Raw genomic sequence first — 18,602 nt, forward strand, 5'->3', positions numbered from 1 at the left:
GCCATGGCCATCACCGCCACTTTAGGCCCTCCACCACCTTCGCCTCTCCTTCTGCGGCCGTTCCCGCGCCGCTTGTGAACGCCGAGCGTCAGGCTGTCCTGGCCTCGTGCGGGGCGCGCGCCGAGCAGCGGGTGCAAAAAGCGGCCTTTCCGAGGGGAAGTCGGATCAGGAATGATTCACGCCCACTTCCGATCCCTCCAATCATTAAGCGCGGGGCGATTTGGCCCCGCCTCCAGGCACGTCGGAGTAGAATCGATATATGCAAATTTGCGGATCAGGAATGATTCACGCCCACTTTTCCTCCGTCCAATGGGCGAGCGTGGCTCCGCCCCCGAGCCCATCCTGATCCGAAAATCTGCATATGGGTTCTCCTGTCGCACTATAAAGTGCCGAGCGCGGGGCGAATTGAGTCAGTTAAGAGTTTCTGTTTCAGGCTCGGGCGAGTTGTGGCGGCGGCGAAGTGTGGCAGCAGCAGTCAAGACGGGTCTGGAGGAGAGTCAGTCTGTCGGGGTTCGGAGTCTGTCGGGGAGCTGCAGAGAGGAGAAGCTGGGAACGTTGTCGAGGGCGCAGTGGAGTCGCTCGTCGCGGGACCCAAGCAAGCCAGCTATCCTCTTTCCCCAGAGCATCAACAACCCCCCCTGTTTCCCCCCCGCGCTGAGATAGTGTGAAAGGGGGCCCCGTTCCCACCCCATTCCAGGCAGTGCCAGCGAAGCCCGCGGAAGAGCGCGGAGTCGGGGCGCCGCCACCATTTTGCGGCTCATCACAAGACGGGTAGGCTCTGCCCGGTCTCGCGCCCACAGACCATGTCTGCCCCCTTGTCGTAGAGGGTGGCCCTTTTCTTTTGATTTTGAGTATATGTGTTGTCGGCGCCGTCTGTAAAGTAAAACTGTGTAAGTGTTGCCTTGTGCTCGCGTAGTCGGTAGTAGATCTGCATTGTGTTTCTTTTGTTGCAATTGCTTTTGGTGCATAATTGTTGTGTTTCTTTTACATTTGCTTTTGGTGCATAATTGTTGTAATTGTATATGTGTGCTTTCCGTTTGCCGCAGAATAAATGTGCCTCATGTTGAACTGTTTTTCCCGTTTCGCTTCGTCTTTTCTTTAATTGAATCTCCATCTTACTTCACGTAAAGGGTTGGTCGTGGGCTAAATATGCCCGAGAATGAATCGGAACCGTCGAGGTTGACGATAACACCGCTCGGTTATCCCGATAGTACGGAACGGGTCGCTTAAAGTGGCCCGTGTCCGAAGTCGACCTGCGGCGAGGTGCGATCGCCCGGTCTACCCTCCGTGTGGGTACTTAGGTAGGTCGAATTTGGCGAACAACCCTGTCCCACGCGGGGGGGTCGTGCCGATTGGCACGATCGTGGTGAGGCCGAAAGGCCCACCCGTGACTAGTTCCCGGCGTTGGTCCGAGAGGGTCACGACGGAATTGGCCGTCCGGTGGGCGATGTGCCGCGATTCGAGTTACGTGGCCGCTCGCACGCCGGCGGGCGCGAATTCGCAACAATATGATACGATTTTCCATGATCTACTCTCACAGACTAATTCAAGAACATCATCGAAATATTTCGGATTTGAGGATCGGATATCGTTCGGACTAAACAAGTGTTGAAATCTGTTGTGAAATCTGATAATTTAAAGAAATAACGAGTCTTATGATTAAGCCGATGTATCTATTTACTTTAAGCAAAGCAAAGCTATGTTCCCTCCTCCTCCATACAAACACAATAAAATGTGAAATTTCCAAAGCATTAAACTTATATTTTTCTCCTGTTTGGAGAATTTTATTGAGTGAACAAAAAGAATTAGGAATGTGCCAAAATTAACCAGCTTCATTGAGCTATATGATTTAACGCATTCACTGCTCGACCTCGTGCTCTGTCCCCCCAGTGAGACTGCCTATCCATAGCATCTGCCAGATCTGCGTCTATATTTTCAGAGGTTTCGCGAGGTGCTCTGCAGGGAATCAAAGCAAATCGGGTCAAAAAAAAAAACCGGACGTTTTAAAAAAAAGTTATAACGTTTGCTATTACCCCGAACCGATGTACCATGTGACGTGCACAGACGAGCAGGCAAAATGGGGGATTTATAGGTTCATTTTATTTCATTAACTGCTGCATGCGCGGTGAGGACGGGCTTTAAAGTTAACGGGATCCTTTATGGTATGCAGTGACAGCCCGGCCAACCGTTCCTTATCAACCATTGAATTGGTGTGCTTAAGCTACTTGCCAAGCACCCGTTGTTGATAGCGGTGCCGCGCTTCGTCATTCTGAGCGAATCTTTCATTCACGACGGACACTTTTGCCGCACCACGTCATTCAGAGCGAACAGTTCATGCACCGTCTCACTGAGCGAGTAGTTTGTACTCTGTCACCATGAGCAAGTGATGAGTGTGATTCGTGCTCTGTCACCCTGAGCGAGTGGTTCCTGCTCCATCACCCTGAGCGAGTGTTTCGTGCTGTCATCTTGAGTGAGTGGGTCATGCTCTGTCACCCTGAGTGAGTGGTTCCTGCTCTGTCATCTTGAGTGAATGGTTCATGATCCGTCACCCTGAGCGAGTGGTTCATGCTCTGTCACCCTGAGCGGGTGGTTCCTGCTCCATCATTCTGAGCGAGTGTTTCGTGCTGTCATCTTGAGTGAGTGGGTCATGCTCTGTCACCCTGAGTGAGTGGTTCCTGCTCTGTCATCTTGAGTGAATGGTTCATGCTCTGTCACCCTGAGTGAGTGTTTCGTGCTCTGTCATCTTGAGTGAGTGGGTCATGCTCTGTCACCCTGAGTGAGTGGGTCATGCTCTGTCACCTTGAGAGAGTGGTACGTGCTCTGTCATCTTGAGTGAATGGTTCATGATCTGTCACCCTGAGCGAGTAGTTCATGCTCTGTCAACCTGAGTGAGTGGTACGTGCTCCGTCACCCTGAGCGAGTGGTTCGTGCTCTGTCACCCTGAGCGAGTGGTTCGTGCTCTGTCACCCTGAGCGAGTGGTTCGTGCTCTGTCACCCTGAGCGAGTGGTTCGTGCTCTGTCACCCTGAGCGAGTGGTTCGTGCTCTGTCACCCTGAGCGAGTGGTTCGTGCTCTGTCACCCTGAGCGAGTGGTTCGTGCTGTCACCCTGAGCGAGTGGTTCATGCACTATCACCATGAGCCAGTGGTTCGTGCTCTGTCACCCTGAGCGAGTGGTACGTGCTCTGTCACCCTGAGCGAGTGGTACATGCTCTGTCACCCTGAGCGAGTAGTATGTGCCCCGTCACCCTGAGCGAGTGGTACGTGCTCTGTCACCCTGAGCGAGTGGTACGTGCTCTGTCACCATGAGCCAGTGGTACGTGCCCCGTCACCCTGAGCGAGTGGTACGTGCTCTGTCACCCTGAGCGAGTGGTATGTGCCCCGTCACCCTGAGCGAGTGGTATGTGCCCCGTCACCCTGAGCGAGTGGTATGTGCCCCGTCACCCTGAGCGAGTGGTATGTGCCCCGTCACCCTGAGCGAGTGGTACGTGCTCTGTCACCCTGAGCGAGTGGTATGTGCCCCGTCACCCTGAGCGAGTGGTATGTGCCCCGTCACCCTGAGCGAGTGGTACGTGCTCTGTCACCATGAGCCAGTGGTTCGTGCTCTGTCACCCTGAGCGAGTGGTATGTGCCCCGTCACCCTGAGCGAGTGGTTCATGCACTATCACCATGAGCCAGTGGTTCGTGCTCTGTCACCCTGAGCGAGTGGTACGTGCCCCGTCACCCTGAGCGAGTGGTACGTGCTCCGTCACACTGAGCGAGTTGTGAAATATCACCCGATTTCCGAGCCGTTTGCCATATTAACGAGTTTTCTAAATTACCGAGCTAAATTTTTTTCCACCCATCACACGCAACTGTTTATAAAGAATAATGTTTGTGAACATCTCCCTGAAGCGTCTATATAAATGCAACGTTGTTTTTCGGTGAAAGCTACTCAAGGTTTCTGGGTTGTATACAGTAAGTACTGTAGTTGGTAATCACACTAACTCCAACCTGCCGATTCCCAAAAAATTCTCTGTCTTTCTCTGTCACTGGACATATCCGGATGGTGGTTACGTCTTGACGGTGTTTTTCTCCAGATGTGTCTGGGCAGGGTTTGTCTGCGGACATATCCGGGCGGTGTTTATGTCTTGACGGTAGTTTCTCTCCGGACGTGTCCGAGTGGTGTTTGTCTCTGACCAGCTCGGCTTCAGACGTGACCGGGCGGTGTTTGTCTCCGGATGCGTCCGGGCGGAGTTTGTCTCCGGATGGGAGTTTGTCTCCGGGCCATGTTTATAGTACAACTGGTAGAAAATGGATTTCAGACATTATTTTGTTTCCATCTTCACTGTTATTCTATGCAGAATCATTTTGATGGGACGGTATGAATCGTAATTAATGCTCCACCGCACGTCTGCCTTCTCTTCCTCTCACCTCACACAGTCTTCCCTTCCCCCACCCCTCCTCTCTCCTTTCCCCTCCACCTCTTCAGTCCTCTCTCTCTCTCTCTCTCTCTCTCTCTCTCTCTCTCTCTCTCTCTCTCTCTCTCTGTCTCTCTCTCTCTCTGTCTCTCTCTCTCTCTCTCTCTCTCTCTCTCTCTCTCTCTCTCTGCATTGGACATCATCACCAAACTTCAGAGGCATAATTAACGATCATACTATATAGTATATATTTCGATTGTGAGTGTGTTTGTGTGGATGTTTGTTTCTGTGTTTGACTGATATGCACTCTAAACCTTGGGGTGTAGCTCTGGAGAGGGGGGGGGGTTTGGGTGTTAAAAAAAATTCATAATCAATGGGGTTCGGGAGGGGGGAAGGGCGGGGAAAATGAAAATTCTCCATGTAAATCTGTATAGTGTAGCACCGCTGTCAATGGGAGAATGTATTACACTTTGCAATATTATCATAGTATCTCTGTATGAAAACTTTATTGAATCAAAAAATACTTGGCCAATTTACATATGTTCTCCATATTTTATGCACTGTTAAATGGCTGGATGAAAAGTTTAAAAGTGGTGGTTGTACTCTGCATGTGCTGAAAACATTCTACTCATAGACTATAGACCCTGCCCATCATATCCTTTTAGAAAATTATTCTTGTGGTCCACTCCTTGGCAAAGGATGAAATATTGTTTTGTATGTAGCTAATATACACTGATGAGCCAAAACATTATGACCACTGACAGGTGAAGTGAATAACATTGATTATCTTGTTACAATGGCACCTGTCAAGGGGTGGGATATATGACGCAGCAAGTGAACAGTCAGTTCTTGAAGTTGATTTGTTGGATGCAGGAGAAATGGGCAGGAGTAAAGACCTGAGCGACTTTGACAAGGGCCAAATTGTTATGGCCAGATGACTGGGTCAGAGCATCTCTGAAACGGCAAGGCTTGTGGGGTGCTCCCGGTCAGCAGTGGTGAGTACCTGCCGATGGTGGTCCGAGGAGGGACAAACTACAAAACGGCGACAGGGTGTTGGGCGCCCAAGGCTCATCGATGCTTGAGTACAACAAAGGCTATCCCATCTAGTCCGAACCGACAGAAGGTCCACTGTGGCACAAGTCTCAGAAAATTTTAATGGTGGTCATGGGAGAAAAGTGTCACAATCCACAGTGCATCGCACCCTGCTGCGTATGGGGCTGTGTATCCGCAGACTGGTCAGAGTGCCCATGATGACCCCTGTCCACCGTCGAAAGTGCCTACAATGGACATGCGAGCATCGGAACTGGGCCTTGGAGCAGTGGAAGGTCGCCTGGTCCGATGAGTCCCGTTTTCTTTTAGATCACATGGATGGCTGTGTACGTGTGCGCCGTTTACCTGGGGAAGTGATGGCATCAGGATGCACTGTGGGAAGACGACAAGCCGGTGGAGGGAGTGTGATGCTCTGAGCAATATTCTGCTGGGAAACCCTGGGTCCGGCCATTCATGTGGACATCAATTTGACACGCGTCACCTACCTAAACATCGTTGCAGACCAGGTACACCCCTTCATGGCAATGGTATTCCCTGATGGCAGTGGCCTCTTTCAGCAGGATAATGCGCCCTGCCACACTGTACACATTGTTCGGGAATGGTTTGAGGAACATGATGAAGTGTTCACGGTGTTGCCCTGGCCTCCAAATTCTCCAGATCTCAATCCGATTAAGCATCTGTGGGATGTGCTGGACCGACAAGTCCGATCCACGGCGGCTCCACCTCGCAACTTACAGGACTTGAAGGATCTGCTGCTCATGTTTTGGTGCCAGATACCACAGGACACTTCATGGTTCTTGTCGAGTCCATGCCTCGGCGGGTCGGCACTGTTTTGGCAGCACACGGAGGACCAACAACATATTAGGCAGGTGGTCATAATGTTTTGGCTCATCAGTATATGCCTCATCATTATTCTAACTTTCCCACTTTAAGAAGTTGCACGTTAGCCCACACTTCCCGCCCAAATTTGTAGTATATTAGGTTACATGAAAATTTTCGTTGCCCACTCCTTATTGATGCCAACACAAACGTGCACAATGGCACCAGCTTTAAGACAGTGCATTGGCTGCATCTACTTTCTGTCCACACTACGTTAAAGATGACTCCTTGAGTTTATGACAACAAATACTCCCAGTGTACACTAGTTTCCATTGTGTAGCCTTTTTGGCTGCTGGTTGCATCATTGGTTAGGGCTGCGGCTATGCCGCTAATGCAGTGCCCCTATTACCAGTGTTCTGGTGCTCATTTCTCCGACCTCAGAAGGATGACAGGCTGAGTAAACCCCCTGGTCTTAATTCAGTAGCCAATGGGGTTCGAACTCAGGACCCTAGGATCCCAAGCCACCACCCTAACTACAAAGCCAACACCAGGCTACTCCTATTGTAGTGATGACCATTTATCACACCATTGATCCACATGCTACAACCTTTAACGCTGTCAAGATATATTGAAGCCTGGCAACCCCAAATCTCTTGCCAATGCATGTCAAAGTGGTTATTGCTGTCTGAAAAGCTCCAAGGGGGGAGTCACAATGCGGTCACAATGGGACAGCTAAAATAGGATAGGGTTGAAGCCGACAATCTGACCTGCTGCCACCGCACGCTCCTGACATGAACATGACATCTGCTGCCGAACCATGAACATGACATCCACTGCCGGGCCAGGAACGAGACATCTGCTTATTTTGGCGGTATCCAATCCTTCGTGCCAGTTCTCTCTTTTGCTGGGACCGGCTCTTCTGTCTGGATGGCAATGCACCCTGCCAGTCCAAAGAGAGAGTTCAAGCTCGTTGTTCCCAAAGTTTTGAGAAATCAAGATGGAGAGAAAAGCAAGGACTCAAAGCAACAGGTTCGATGCAGACCATGACTGGCACACCACTTGTGATGATCACTGCAGCTCGAGCAAAGACTGGCCATGTACTTCTAGAGAGGATCGAGGTGGTTGTGACAATGCTTACGAACAAACTCGAAAGAAGTCAAATACATGAAGAAGTCGAAGACCCTGAATATCTACTTCACATGTCTTCTGGCATCATTGCATCCCCTAAAGTTTGCCTTGACCTGAAGACTGCTCACCAGAAGGGAGATGATGCATTCGTCACCTTTTGTAAACACTGACTGCAGTTGAATTGAGAATGACCTCATCTACACATTTAGGAAAATGAAGCTTAAATCATTCACTGATGCAGGGAACAAGGTTGCGACAAAGGGGAAAGGTAAAGAAGTCAGTTTGAAAAGTGACTGGAAACTTCTTTCCAGACTTGTCGTCATAGGCAGAGCCCGCAAAATTGATGCGAAGAACACGATGTCATATTGTTTGGGCCCACTCCCACTAGCTATCGCTCCACATGATGGATGCTTTGTAAATATTAATAGAGCAAGGCTGCACATTTACCTTGAATCAACCCCTGAAGCATCGCCAGAGGTTGAGAACCAAGCGGGAGTGTCTGGATCGTGGATGGGATGGCCGTGCTGCAACAAATGAGCCCAAAGTACATGCCACAGAATATCGATCAACTTGCTCACAAGAATCTCCACCAATTGTTGAATTTGGCTTGCACTCGTAGTTCGACTGCAGGACACTTTGCGACGGACAGATATCCCAGCTGTCAGTATCGAAAATGCAGAGCGCAAACGAAGAGCAGCAAGCTGCTCCAATAAAATCAAGATTGAGAAGCCAGACCAACCAATCCCAAAAGAGTAGGAAAAGTCCCTGTCACATAGTTACAACAAGGAGTAGTTGATTAAATTCCTGTTCAAGATGTCGAGAAAGTGCGATGTTGGAAGACAGAAAGGTGTGGCGGTAACCGTGGTCCATAGGGAACCCTGTCATGCAATCCTTCCACAAGATGGAACGGTTCTTGTAAAAGACATCGAACAGCTGGAATTGTTTGCACGAAGAGGTGGACACAAGGATGTGTGTTTATATATGTCATACAACTATGCTTATGGTATCTAAATCGACTTCAACTTTTATTCCGTTTGGCCCAGTCTAAAGTAGACTTTTGTCAAAGGGTTCACTCACTATGTGGATAGGTGGCAATGCAACCATCACAGGGTTGCTGTTATTGTTGGTCTCTGGTCAACCCGTCCTTTGAAATACCATTCCATTCCATCCCATCATCCGTCCTTGACAGGTTATTCCACCAGTTTGGAATAATTCAATTGAAGCACAAAATCTGACAACCAAAACTGCCATTTTTAAAGTTTTTGGGGTTTTCCAAATGACAAAGTAGATTCAGTTTTGAAAGTTTCAACATCACTAAATTTAGTCATCACATGAATTGCTTTTATAAACAATTGTTACAAAAATTATATGTGCAAAGGTAGAACTTTACACCTTTTCCAAAATAGTGAACAAATTACAACTGTTTTTCTTCTACGCACAATGAATGAGTGCACCTTCCAGGTGGTGTACCATGGTAATGTGCCTTGTGAAAATCTCATCTACAACAGAGAGGTGAAACGATTCCATGTATTTTTCACAAAAGTAAGCCTTGGGGTTTTTACCACAGTCAAATTCGAAAATTTTCACTTTGGTCAAGCAGATTGGACTAACCACATTGCTTTCACAGGACTTTGCTGCTCTAAAATGGATTTAGCAGCCCCACAAGGCTCGAGGAATGGTTTCCATGCACTTCAAATGGGAGATTTAATTAGCTCTACCCAGTACTGAACACTGGAGAAAATCTTGAAAATCTCCTGTTCTACTCTGTCAGCAGCAGGAGAGGAAATGCTGGGGACAGGTGTGTACACAGCTGTCTCGTGAGCACACTGGCTCAAGTAAGGCGCGTGTGCTTGCTCCGATTTCAGCGAAACAGCTGGTAAGGATCAGTGCAAGCTTATGGTGTTCGTATTATGGTGTTCTGCTCAAAGGCAGGTTCAGTGATTTTATATATATATATATATATATATATATATATACACACACACACACACACACACACACACACACACACACACACACACACACACACACACACACACACACACACACACACACACACACACACACTGGCCAGTAAAAGTACTCACCCCCCACCAATAATGCCATGTTTATATGAATTACGAATCATATGTAGAAACAATTTTTCCGAATGAACTTTTTTATTCATAACATGAGATCAAATTAAACATTGTCATAGTTAAAGGAGGTGACAAGTCAGGAATACCTGCAAAAAACATGTACAAATCAAAATAGACTAATTGCAAAAGTACTTAGCCCCTGAGGTCAGTACTTGGTCAGGTCAGGTATGGGAGCATGCGCCAGAGCAGCGCATCACTGCGTCCACTTTCCGTCAGTACTCCAGGGGTCTCCGTCTGGCCATTCCCCAGGCAAATGCCTGGCCCATCCCCATCTTCAGATGCCGATCAACCTGCTGCAACCACGAGGCACGTGGTTGGCCCATTGGCCTCCTACACTCACGAGACTCCCTCAGTGAGAGAATCTGGTGAGCAGGATCAGCGTCAGGAAAACGAGCCACATGTCCATACAGCCGCAGCTGATCCTCACAGACTATGCAGGTAACAAATCTCATTTGAGTCTCTCTCAGCAACCGCTCGTTGGACACAAAGTTCGACCAGTGATCGCCAAGGATTCTCCGAAGAGACAGGCTGGTACCAAAGGAATGAAGTCTCCGTCTCAGATCCTTGATCAGAGTCCAAGTGTCGCATCCATAGAGCAAGACTGGAAGCACCAAGAATCTGAAGACTCGGACTTTCGTCCTCCCGCACGGGTACCGGCAGCGCCACACCCCATTATCCAGTGAATCCACGACTCCCCAGGTCCGACCCAGACGTCTATTGACCTCTGACTCACAGCAAGCAGACACATGAATATCACTGCCAAGGTAAGTGAATCTCTCCATGACCTCAACATCCTCACCACAAACAGGCACAGACAGGACAGCAGCATCCAATATGTCATTGAAAGCCTGGATCTTAGTTTTGACCCAGGAAACCCGTAATCCCAGCAGCTCCGACTTCTCATTCAGCACCTCGAGGGACCCCAAAAGGATATCTAAAGTCTCCGAAAAGATGACTGCATCATCTGCGAAATCAAGGTCAGAGATCTTGACATTCCCAAACGATGCATCGCAGCTTGATCTCTCCGACATCCTCCCGAGAATCCAGTAGATACAAGTGCTGAAAAGTGTGGGGACCAGTACACACCCCTGACGAACTCCAGTAACAACTGGAAATAAGTCAGACATGTTACCACCACACTTCACAGCACTCTCAGTACCAGAGTAGAGTTCAGACATCAGATCGATCAGTTTTGGTGGCACCCCACGAAGACCAAGAATCCTCCAGAGGACATCCCGATTCACTGAATCGAACGCTTTATAGAGATCAACATAGGCTGCAAGCAGCCCCTGCCGAAACTCACGTCTGCGTTCGGTGAGGACCCAAAGAGTAAGGATACGGTCAATCGTTGACCTCTTTCGTGTAAAGCCTGACTGCTCTGGATGCTGGTGCTCAAACAGATGGTGGCGAACCCTATCGAGAATTATCCGAGCAAAGACTTTGCCCGGCACTGAGAGCAGCGTCACCCCTCGGTAGTTGTTGCAGTCTTGACGATCACCCTTCCCTTTCCAGAGAGGGACAACAAGGCCCCTCTTCCAATCAGTTGGGATGATACCTGTGTTCCAGGCAGAGCACAGAACTGCATGCAACGACACGAGTGCAGCATTTCCACCAGCCTTGAGAAGTTCAGTGTGGATGCCACAGATCCCTGGGGCTTTACCCCATTTCAACTGATTCACCGCAGCCTGTGTTTCCACAAGCGAAGGTGGACCACAGTTGATTGGAGGGTCAGCAACAGGGATTGTAACACCACTGATGTCCAACTCAATAGCTGGTGGATCAGCCTGGTACAACTGTTCAAAGTAACCGGCCCAGCAGGGCTTCACTTCGGACTCCTCTCTCAAGAGCCTACCACCCTCTGCTCTAACTGCAGTACACCGAAGGGTGGGCTTGGATGAACGCACTGCGCGAATTCCCCTGTAAGCAGGATGAGAATCACGACCACAGGTGATGCTCTACCCCCTCACAGATTCCTCGCACAAAGGCCTCCTTGTCCACCCTTAGCACACGTACAGTTTTACGCCTCAACTACCTGAACAGCTCAGCTCTGCCATTCAGCCTGGCCCTGCGACTCTGGTCAATGGTATCCAGTGTCCCTTGAAAGACAAAATTCTTCTTTGCCCTCCAGTGAGTTCCAAGACATCCACTGGAAACATCAAGCATGGTGGTCTTGAAGGCACTTTCCAAAGCACCCCGACCCCCAAATCCCCACTCAGGCTGTTTGCAAACTCCTCAGCTACCCTCTCATCCTTGAGCTTGCCAACATCAAGCCAAGGCTGGGATGGTACCATTATCCTGGATTTAAGCTGCAACTTCAGAGTTGCGACAACAAGCCAGTGGTCGATATTGAGGTACAAGTAGACCCTACAGTTCTGGATCATCCTCCAGTGACCATCAACGAGCACATGGTCAATCTCCTTTGCCACACTACCAGCATTGGAAAATCAAGTCCAGCAATGAGCCTCTGGCCGCTCAAACCATGAACCAGCCACCCTGAGTCCACGACTTCTTGCACAGTCAAGGAACTTAGTGCTATTCAGGTTCACAATTCCAGACCCATGGAGACCAACACGTGTCTCATTCCTATCAGTGCCAGTCGATGCATTGGTATCCCCAAAGATTGGAAGACTTATTCGCCTGGGGCACTGATCAACCACAGACTCGAGCACGGCATAGAATGCATCCTTCACGGTGAGATCACTCGCCTCAGCCGGAGCATATACAGAGACCAGGGAAATGACACCTGAGGAGTGACAAATCCTTCATCTCATAATATGTGTGTTGATCGGTGTTACCTCAATTATCATTGGAGAAAGCTTATTGGATACAGCTACAGCAACTCATTCGGCATGCGAACCATCAAAGCAACCAGAACAACAGCAGGTGTAACCACCCACCATGACCTCCCCACTATCCAGTCTCCGAACCTCAGAGAGTGCTGCAATGCCGATGTCCAAACGCTTGGGCTCAGATGATAACAGAGACAGGTGATCATTCTCTCTTCGGCATAGGACATTCCAGGCACCCACCCGAACGGACCGCCTCAGGTTAACCCAAGGAGACCGCCATCTGGTGGGCGACACCTCAGCACCACCCCGACACACATGACCACAATCTGACCCGGGATGTTTACCTCATGTTTTTCATCCTGTCATCACGGAATGGGGGTCTGAAGGCTTTGCCCCAATCCCGTCATCCGGTGAGCTGCCTTGTGAAGGGCAGCAGCACAGGAGGTACTCCCACGGGGTTGGTTTTCAATTTTCTTTGCATTTTTCTTGTGTTTTGCGGAATGAAGTGATTTTTGGTGGCCGAAGTGCAAATCCTGCCACCAACTTCTAAAAAAACAAAAAAGTAACCCAACTGCAGGAGGACATCCGTAGAGACAGTTGGGCACTAGATATGGATGGTCATTAGCTCACCAGGAGCTCCTCTGCTCTTTGATAGGTTTTGGTTTTAATCCTGCTGGGTGTCCATATCCATATACCCTCTTCACCAGGAAACCTGGTTGGGGAGACGGCTTGATCGCCGACAACCCGACCATGAAACGGGTTAGTACAGGTGTACATGGTATCTGTAGCAAGTCACAGATCTAATCTGGCCTGACCCGACAAAGAATCCAGTGGGTTGGGGGGCGACAAAATGTTTGTGTTGGGAACATGTTACAGAGCACTGTTATGGAACAACAAAGATGGCTCGATCTTGTGGTTATCCACCATAATTGATAGAGGATGCCATCCCCATGATTAAATGGAAGAAACAGTCATCGCTGAAGCTGTAGCACCATCTCTACCCAGCTACCAGCACATGTACACAGGCAATTTGAGCGGTGAATCAAACACCTGTTGTCATTGCCCGGCAGTTACCACAACAGCACCTGAAACTAATTATATATTATCAACATTGTGGAAAAATTTTGTGTTCTAAATTTATCATAAACACAATAAATATTAGATTTTTGGTGGTTTGGGACAGATAACTCGAGAACGGAAGAAGCTACCAATGTCAAATTACACCACGTGATTGAGGAGGGTGATGGCTAGCGCTCATTAGATTTTGGTCAAAATCGGTCAAAGGTCAAGGTCACAGTGAGGTCAAACATCCAAAAAATGATAAATTGAGAACGGAAGAAGCTATTCTTCCAGGCACCCACCGGAACCCGTTCGGGTGTGTTGGCTGGAATCAGACCTGACCAAGGACTGATTAGATTTTGATCAAAATCGCTCAAAGGTCAAGGTCACAGTGAGGTCAAACATAATTCCGTAAATTCACGTGGAGAAATGGAGTATTTTTGCTTCGCTCGACGTTACGAGTTCGTTTTAACTTCGATTTTAATTTTGTCTTCAGTTTTTGCGATCGCTGAGGACGCTTAAAACTCGGTTGTCGAAATTCTGGTAAAAATCGGATGTTTTGGAGACGTTTTATGATTGTATAAAAAATATTTCACTCGGCGCGTCACGGCTCGTCACATGGTGCAGCGCGCTCGAGCAGACTCGTCGTTGAGTCACGTAAAGGTTTTCCGTGTGCGCGCTGACGGTGTTTTCGATAAAGATGGTGTTTAAAAGTCATTTTTTTATCCCAATAAAGGTTATCGTCACATGCTTGACTCGCTAAGCCGTCGGATTATGTAAAGATCATTGGTGGATGGCCGAATATTATGGTTTTGTGACTTTGATAAAATAATATTAAATAATTGCGTGGAGAAATGGAGATTTTTGCTTCGGTCGACGTTACGATTTTTGATGGTTTGGTACAGAATCATCGTAGAAACTTCTGGTTTGCGTCACTACCTTCTCGAGAGACAGCTTTTATAAGACAAGGTCAGAGGTCAAGTTGACGATTTCGTAAGTACCAGTCTATGACTGCTTGTTTGTTTGTCTGTCTGTCTGTTAGCAACTTTACGGCAAAACGGCTTTTGCAAACACTATCAAATTTAATCCACAGGTGGGCAATGAACCTTGGACGACCCCATTAACTTTTGGGTCCAATTGGATCAAAGGTCATATATATATATATATATAGACTTCCGGTTCCGGTTTTGAGCGGCAAGAGGTCTCCTTCGGGGCTCCCTGCTGACATTCTCAAAGTTAAGTTCCGGTTGTTATTTGTCCCGTTTTAACTGTTTAATTTTCTCACCTACATGTTAATGTGTGTTCCTAGTTCGGTTTTGTTTCAAAAATCGTGCTATTTTGTGAGTATTTATGTCGACGTTCTCACCTGGTGCTTGAGGCCTAGTCCTAGGCTTGAGGCCTACCGGTTCCACTTGGTGTTCGATCGTTTTTTTTTTTTTTGTTTTTTCTCCCCATTACCTTCAATTTCTATCCTCCCCATTACCTTCAATTTTCATCCTCCCCACTTTCCAAATATCCCCCATTCTCCCAACTAATCTCTTTCTTATCTCAAAAAAAAAAAAAAAAAAAAAAAAAAATAATAATAATCCAACAACAACAACAACCTTCTCCCGATTCTGCTACTTCTTCTTCCTCTTAACTTCCTCCTCGTCTTCCTCGATTTCTTTTTTTTTCTACACTTCCATGACCTAATCTGTTGAACTCTCTCATACATTAATATTAACAACAAAAACGATCTTATAATGCTTCATCTTCCTCTCTCACACATGTGGTACTCTTTACTGTTTCACAATGCACTACTCTTCTGCTATTTTAACAGACTGCTCTCATTTCGACCTCTCCTTCATTCCTTGCCTAAAAAATCCAACTATTACAGCGCTTCTTCTCTCCATGCTCTGAATTCGCCTTCATTGCATCCATCAAGAATTGTGTTAAATCGTATCTCTGACCTAAAACTTTTAAAAACCACAGTTTGCCATGGATGCTCGCTTTCCATCAACCATTCTTTTTTCCAACTTCAGTGCCAACTCACCCCCCTCACCCCTCACTCTCACTCTCAAAGCAACCATCACTCTTCTCCTCCAAGCCTCCCTCTCACCTCTTTCAAAAATTCCCCCCTCACCTTTCTCCCACCTTTCATCCCCCTCACTCATCCTTCTCTAAGTTGCCCCCCCCTCTCATCCACCAACCTGCCTCCCTCCACTGCCCTCTCACCTCCATCTCTTCACTCCACCTCCTCAAATCCTCAACTGCCATCTTCCTTGTCTCTTGTCCCCCTCTCTCACAGCACCACAGAGCCTTTTCTCCTCCTCATTCGGCCCCCTCCCCTCGCTATTCTGCAATACCCCACACTCCTTCAGCAACCCTCCTTACCTCCCCCCTCGTCCCTCGTCCGACCCTCCCCGCCCCTCCACCTCCTGCACCAAAAGCCTCCTCCCCTACCTCTTCATTAAAAGTGTGGACCTCAAATATCCGGGGCCTTCGCTCAAACCTTTCAGATCTTTCCATGCAGGTTTCCACTGACAAACAAGACATTATCTGCCTAACAGAAACTTTCCTCTCCCAAGACGTGTCTGACTCCCAAGTATCTCTCCCTGGTTACTCCCTCTTACGGTATGACAGACCTGAGCCTCGTCCTGGTGGAGGTGTTGCTCTCTTCATCAAAGACTCTATTCCTCACTCTCCCTGCACTGCTCTCACTCCCCCACACCCCAGGAATACCTCTGGCTTCGGCTTCCCCTCCACTCCCACCTCATGTTTATATGTGTACTGTACCGTCCACCGAACAGTGATGACTCCATCTACACCTCACTCTCCGAAAACATGGACCATCTTCTATCTTCTCATCCAAACTCTCTCTTCCTCTTTTGTGGCGACTTCAATTGTCATCACGCCAGTTGGCTAGGTGTGGGTACCTCTCTCACCTGCCATGGGACATCAGCAAAAGCTTTCTGTGACTCATTGGGACTGACTCAATCGGTCAACTTCCCGACCCGGATCTCAACCAATGGTACTCCATCTCTTCTGGATCTGATTTTGACAAATTTCCCTGACAATATCTGCTGCTCTTCCTTCGCTCCAATTGGTTCTTCTGACCACGTCCTTATTAAAGTGGACATCTCTCTGGCTGTTATCAGAGAACCACCTCACCGCCGTCGAGTCTGGCATTTCACTCAAGCCGACTGGCAGGGTCTCGAGCAGCCATCAAACTTACAGACTGGTCTCCTATCACTACTTTCTCAAACATCAACTCATCCTGGGAATTCTTTCAAAGAAACTTGCTCTCCCTCATGCACAGATTTATCCCCTCTCGTGTTCAGTTGTCTTACCCTTCCTCCCGCCCTTGGTTTACTGAAGCTTGTGGCGAGGCAGTTGTCCTGAAACAACTTGCCTTTGCCTCATGGAAAGCAAACCCAACTGAGAGCAATCTCAGTTCTTTCCACAAAGCTCGGAACAAATGTGTAGCTACCCTCAGGAGAGCCAGAAAACAACATCTTTCTCATCTCAAGTCTGAACTCTCAAACCTCTCTCCCTCCTCAAAATCCTGGTGGCGTTTAATCAAATCTGTTTCTGGTGTATGTTCCCCCTCCATCCCTCCCTTACCTCAAATGGCCGCACTGCTGATTCCACACGTGATAAAGCTGAATGTCTAAACTCGGTGTTTGCAGCTAAATCTTGTGTCCCAAACCCATCACTATCTCTACCCACTTTACCCAGTCGCACCCAACTGTCCCTGGACTCTGTATCCTTTTCTCCTGACAAGGTGGAGAGCTTGCTTTCAAACCTCGAGTCAGATTCTGCAACCGGTCCAGACGGCATCAGCCCACGTGTCCTCAAAGCCTGCTCTTCTGCTCTTGCTCACCCTCTCTCTGTTCTATTCACCCTCTCATTTTCCCAAGGTCATCTGCCATCTGCTTGGAAATCTGCTAACATCACTGCCCTGCATAAAAAAGGTGCAAAAACAGATCCCTGTAACTACAGACCAATCAGCCTTCTCCCAATCATCAGCAAGGTTATGGAATCCATCATCGCTTCAGACATGAAATCCTTCCTCTTCTCCAATGGCTTGATTTCCAATCATCAATTTGGTTTCAGACCAGGTCACTCTACCCTAGATATGCTGCTACTGCTCTCCCATCAATGGATGGAGGTCCTCAATGCCAGACAGGAAATCCGAGCCGTATCCCTGGACATATCACGTGCTTTTGACACAGTCTGGCACCCTGCCCTACTCACCAAACTCTCTGCCCATGGTATTCAAGGCCATCTCCACTCATGGCGCGCAGACTTCCTCTCCTGTCGCAGTCAACGTGTGGCCCTAAATGGAGTTCTTTCATCCCCTCTTCCTGTGCAGGCTGGAGTTCCTCAAGGTAGCGTTCTGGGCCCTGTTCTTTTTCTGGTTTTCATCAATGATCTCTCGGACTCTCTGGAAAATCCTCTATTTCTCTTTGCCGATGACTCAACCCTCTGCCGTACCATCTGTCATCCCTCAGACCGGCAAGCAGCAGCTTCTTCGCTCACTGCAGATCTGGATAAAATCACAAACTGGTCCAACACGTGGAACATGTCTTTCAATCCAGACAAATCTCACACTCTCACTATGTCTCTTCGAAAGGACCGTTTACAAAACCCCCCATCCACTTTCTCAACAATCCTCTGGAAGAAGTCTTTTCTTTCAAGCTTCTGGGTCTCACTATCTGCCATGATCTTTCCTGGGAAAGTCACATTTCCAACCTTGCCTCAAAAGCCAGTCGCCGACTGGGAATCCTCCGTCGTGCAAAGTCCTTCCTCGGCCCTCTTGAGCTCCTGACCACTTACAAAGCTTTTGTCCGTAGCCTGATGGAGTACTGCTCTCCCCTCTGGGCTGGTGCTCCTGCCTCCCACCTTTCTCGACTTAACGCTGTCGAAACCAGGGCTTTTAAGATCATTGGCATCTCCCGCAATGAAGCTGAGTCTTTGGGCCTCTCACTCAATCACCGCAGGTTGGTCGGTGGTCTTTCTGTCTTCTACCGACTCCTCTCCAGCCTTGCCCCCCTGCTCTCTCTGCGATTTGTCCCAACCACATTTCCACAGGGCGCTCAAGGTCCGCCAACAACCCCCTTCTGGTAAAACTACCAAAATCACGAATCACTGCTCATCTTCACTCTTTCATTCCTCTTTTTTCCCGCCTTTGGAATAAACTTCCTCACTCTATTCTTTCCCATTCTTCCCTTCAGGCTTTC

This window comes from Eptatretus burgeri, chromosome 4 (genome assembly GCF_056783735.1).
Source record: "Eptatretus burgeri isolate ZD-2024b chromosome 4, Ebu_testis_v1, whole genome shotgun sequence".
NCBI lineage: Eukaryota > Metazoa > Chordata > Myxini > Myxiniformes > Myxinidae > Eptatretus > Eptatretus burgeri.